Genomic DNA, 6,101 nt, shown 5'->3' on the forward strand with positions numbered 1-6,101 from the left:
TCCTTTTGATCTATTTCGGAATATTTCTATCCTTATCACATAGCTTGCCTCACCCATATCCTTCATTTCAAAGTTACTAGAAAGAAACTTCTTAGTCTTGTGAAGAAGACCAAGATCATTAGTTGCAAGCAATATATCATCAGCATACAAGATTAAAAAAATAACCTTACTCCCACTGACCTTCAGATATATACACCAATCAACAGTATTTTCCTTAAATCCAAAGGAAACAATGGTATCATTAAACTTCAAATACCATTGGTGGGAAGCTTACTTAAGACCGTATATTGATTTCTTTAAGTTGCACACCATGTGTTTCTTTCCTCCAGCTGAGAACCCCATTGGTTAGTCCATGTAAACATTCTCCTCTAAATCTCCATTAAAAAAGACAGTTTTCACATCCATCTAATGTAGCTCCAAGTCATAATGGGCTACTAATGCCATGATAATCTTGAAAGAATTCTTTCGTGAGACCGGTGAAAACGTCTCTTTATAATCAATGTCATCTTTCTGAGTAAATCCCTTAGCAACAAGTCTAGCCTTGTAACGTTCAAGGTTGCCATGAGAGTCACGTTTAGTCTTGAAGACCCACTTACAACCAATTCTCTTACAACCCTTTGGTAATTCTACAAGGTCCCAAAGACCATTATGTTCCATGAAATTTATCTCTGCTTCCATGGCATTTAAACACTTCTCAGAATTATCATAACTTACAGCTTGTGAAAACAAAACTAGATCATTATCATTAATGCTTAAGTTTGTTTCTGTTTCATGTAGGTATACCACATAATCATTCGAAATACTTGGTCTCTTTTCTCTTTGAGACCTCCTTAATGCTACTTCTTGCGGTTCTTCCACAATAGGTTCATTATGTATCATGGGTTCATTATTGTGTTGTGCTTCTTCATTATTTTTTATAACAATAACTAAAGGAGCAATCACCTTACTGCTAAAGGCACAAGCTAAAGGGACTTGCACTCTAACTTATTTAATTTCCACTTCTCGTGGAACTGTACTCCCATTGATTTCATCATTTTCAATGAACCTTGCATTTTTCAGTTTCAACAATTCTCATACTATGATTAGGACAATAAAACATATACCCCTTTGATTTTTCTGGATAACCAATGAAATATCCACTGATTGTTCTTGCATCCAATTTTCTTTCTTGCGGATTGTAAATCCTTATTTTTGCCTGGCAACCCCAAACATACAGGTGCCTTATACTAGGTGTCCTATTCGTCCACAGTTCAAAAGGTATCTTTAGAACTGGCTTATTAGGAACCTTATTCAACAAATACATGACAGTTTTCAAGGCATACATCCACAAAGATACAGGTAAAGTTGAATTGATTAATATACTCCTAACCATATCCATTAAAGTTCTATTACGCCTTTTTGATACACCATTTTGTTGTGGTGTACCATGCATTGTGTATTGCTCACAAATGTCACGTTTCTGAAGAAGCTTAGCAAATGGACCTGGGTGTTGCCCAGTTTCATCGTATCTTCCGTAATACTCACCACCTCTATCAGATCTAATAATTTTCACCTTTTTGTCTAATTGTCTTTCTACTTCATTCAAGTAAATTTCTAAGGCATCCACTGTCTGAGATTTCTCATGCAGTAAGTAAACATAATCGTAATGTGAATAATCATCAATAAAGGTGATAAAGTATCTTTCCTTTCCGAAAGAACTAACATCAAAAGGTCCACAAATATCAGTATGCACAGTTTCAAGAAGCTGAGTGCTTCTTGTAGCTCCTTTCTTTGTATGTTTTGTTTGTTTTCCCTTGATACAATCCACACAAATATTTAGATCTGTAAAATCTAGATCAGGAAGAATTTCATTCTTTATTAATCTTTCCATCCTTTCTCTAGAAATGTGACCTAAATGTTTATGCCACAAGAAAGCAGATCGTTCATTCACTAAACTACGTTTAGTGCTAACATTATAATGCAGAGTCAAAACGGTTTCAACATACAAAACCATCTAATTTCAATTTATATAAACCATCACAAAGAACACCAGTACCAATGAGATGATTATGCTTAAATAAACGGAAACATCCATTACCAAAATTAAAAGAGTATCCAGTAACATCAAGTTTAGATAATCAAACTAAATTCCTAGATAAACTAGGTACATAAAGAGTTTCCAGTAAATCTAAATGATGTCTAGTGTCGAGTTTTAAACGATAAGTCCCGACTGCTTCCACAGGAGCTTTCACTCTATTCCCCATGAAGGCGAACTTCTCATTTGGGCTTATAGTTTGGATTGTAAGGAATCCCCACATAATGTTAGAAACATGAGTCGTACATCTAGAATCAATCCATCATGTATTATGAGGAACTTCAGTTATGTTTGATTCAAAACATATAAGAGCATTAAGCTCACCTTTCTTTTTGAACAAGGACTTACGCTTTGGGCAATCCTTCTAGAAGTGTCCAGATTTTCCATAAAAATGACAATTATTGCTCTTTAATGCCTTCTTCTAGATTTGCACAGGACCGTCATTGATCTTTAATGGCCCTTTTCCTTTACCATGCTTTTTCACAAATCTTTTTCCAGCTCCTTAATTCCCTTGGTGGCTTACATAATGGACTGAGTGACTTCCTTGATTCTTAAGCCTCGTTTCTTCCTAAACTAACATATTGTGCAATTCATACACATTTCATGGTATTATAGCTCATTTGGGATGGGTCATACTCAAACGATGATGAGTTTAGAATAAATTGAACAAGAAAGTTCTCATTCACAGCCATTCCCAAGGTCTTAAGTCTTGCTGCAATGTTTGTCATCTCAATGACATATTCATGCATAGTACGCGAACCATCAAACTTCATGGTGGTCAGTGTACTCATTAATGTCCCAGCAAGAGACTTATCAACTGTTTGAGAGCACTTTCCTACTAACCCTATTAACTTTTTAGTATTATCGGTCTTAGGGAAAGTTGTCTTAATACTGTCTGCAATAATCATTCTCATGAACATTAAGCTGAATCTATTAGATCTTTCCCAAGCTTTAAAATGGGTTTTCTCTTCATTGCTACTAGCATCAGTAATAGTAGCAGGATTCTCTTCCAATATAGCAAGATCCGGATCCAAAACACTGAGATGAAATTGGACTTGCTCATTCCAGTTAGAGAATTTAAGCCCATTAAAAATTCACATTGATGATACATGAGAGTTCAATGAGTTGGGAACAGGTATTGCATAATAAAACTTCACATAAGCATTTTGGGACATAAAACATAAGTCATACATATAATTTATTCAGATAACAATCAATGTATATTGATGTTCTCCTTTGGGTGATACACCAACACACAACATACAAACATGATGAAGCTAATAAAATTCTTAACATTATTTGGCAATTAAATATGATCCAATTAGTGGTATCTATTTCCTTTGGGTATATAAATAAAACTAATGATACACATAAATCGCCTACAATTATATTCATTAATTATAAAAACAACTAATCAACCTTTGGGCAATCCATAAAGGCCTTATAACAATGAATTTCAATTACCCATAAACCAATAATCATATAATTTAGCATCCATTATTTTATTAGTAATTGAAATAATCATTAATTTGGAATTAAATAACCTTATAGACTTGGCCACTTTGGTGACTAACAAATCTATCATACACTTAATTTCAACCAAATATATGGTCTGCATATACTTATTGCTATTAATAATTCATAGTCATTTTATTAATTTCATTCTAGGCCATAAAATAATATTCACATTTATTTGCCTTTTGCATTCATACACGTTCAAGCAAATATGTAGCATATACATATTTATTGCTACTGAAAATTTCAAAGCATTCACATCAATTTAATTCCAGGAAATAAACTTTAAATCCTTTAATGACATTCAACAATAATATTCAAAAAAAAATGAGCAAGTGGGATTGAGAATAGCAAAATGGGGTTTACAAATAGCAATTTCAGAAGGCTTTACCCCATAAAAAAACGTACATGCCGGCGACGAGCGCTTTTCAAAAAATTCATGCATAATGCATACGGTGGAAGAAGATTTTGCTTTTCATTCCATTCCAAAATATCACAAACAAAAAAGAAACACAATCTAAAATCTTTCTCCAAAGGTGAAACGTAATTGCCATTTTTTTATTATTATAATACATAATTGTCATCTTTGATCCCAATAAAAGGCACGAATTCGAAGTCCAACAAAGAAGTCATTCTTCGCTTTCTTTCTCAAAATTAGAATTCAACAATAATAAAATATTACCAATAAAACAATACATGCAGCAGAAAATAAAATCCCTAAATTTCATAATTAGGGTTCATAAAATTTGGAGAGAAAATAACATTAATGGAGAATCATATAATTTCATAACCTTACTCTGATAACACATGTAAAAATTTTAAGGGTTTCCTAGATTATCAATTATAGGAAACCAACAAGATCTTGAAACCTATGATTCTCACAAATAATACATAAACAAATAATGTGTATCTTTCTCCATAGTGAGGCTTCTCTCCGATGTACTTTGATTTCCTTGGAAGAGGAGAGAAACAATATTTCACTCCCTTGACTATTTTTTCTGTCTCTCTACGTTTGTGATGACTATAAATTAGAGAGAACATTTTTATGTCAGGGGGGGACCTTATTTCACGTTAGTGGATATTAATCCCCTTTTATATCCACTACTCCCATTAAGTAACAGTTAACTCTCAAAACTTCTCCTATTTAACCAATTACAGTTTAGTCCTTAATTATTAATTATTTATTTATTAGTCCCTACATAAGTCGCATGTCTCTCACATGAGACATTAATTCTAACATGGCCTACCAAGAGACAATTGTAGACTGCAATATTGTTACGTTTTGAATGGCGCCACCTAGGTGTTGACTGACACTTCCTGTGCAGTCTTGAAACATAAAAAATATGCAAAGAAGGAGGCAAGTTGCATAGTAATGCAACATGGAACCGGGGTTATCACCTTTTATGGGTGGCATGGATTAGGGTAGCGTCACCCACTAAATGACAAATAACAAACAGGTGACATCATTTTAATTTTTGTATCCAAATCTAATGTGATAAAAATCACTCATAACAGATAAATAGTTTCTTGACTCACCCATATCAGTAATAACTTTTCCAAAATCACCCATAAAGCTCAAAATCCTTCCATTGACTATGCTAGTTTCACTTTATTTATGACTACGTCATGTTGTAGTTGTCTTTGATTGCTAGGGAAATGATATAAGTTGTTTTATCTTTAAAAAAATATTAATCCAAATATTTATGGTACATATTAATTGGAATAAAAATAATTACGACAATATTTATCTTTTTAACTAATAATTAAATTATTTATGCTACAAATTATCTTTTTTAATTAAAATTAATAACGATATAGAATATAAATTATTATTTTTAATTAAAATTGAATTAATTACTATATGTGAATTACCTTTTTTAAATAACAATCAAATTAATCATGATACTTTTTTTATACTATTAAAAAGGTAAAATAATATCATAATTAAATCAATTTCAGTTAAAAAAGTTAAAATGTATTGTAATTATTTTGATTTTAAAAGATAAATTTAAAAAATGGTAATTTTACAGAAAAAACTATCATCTCAAATATAAGTTTTTATTGTTAAGTTTTATTGAAAAAAGTAAGAAAACGGAAAACAAGTTTCGTTGTATTAATTTTTCCGTAAAAACAACATAAGGAAAATTTCCACTGTGTTGACAAAGATAAGACTAAGAATATACACAACATCAATAAGTGTTCATTCTATTAATTTTAGATTTAAATATGTTTTTATTAGTATAAGTTTAGCATTTTTTTATTTTTGATTTCTGTAATTTTGATTTCTGTAAGTTTATTTTTTAAATTTTAATCCTTATAAGTTTATATTTTTTTCAATTTTAATTCCTCTAAAATATTTTGGTCATTTTTAATCTTGCAAATTTGTGTTTTATCAATTGTGATCTTTGTAGGTATAACATATGAAGATTATAAATGAAAAAATTAAAATCTTACAAGTATAAAAAAAAACACAAACTTAAGCTGAATCTAAGCTAACATGCAATGACAAAAC

This window comes from Glycine soja, chromosome 7, assembly GCF_004193775.1.
Source record: "Glycine soja cultivar W05 chromosome 7, ASM419377v2, whole genome shotgun sequence".
NCBI classification, from domain to species: domain Eukaryota; kingdom Viridiplantae; phylum Streptophyta; class Magnoliopsida; order Fabales; family Fabaceae; genus Glycine; species Glycine soja.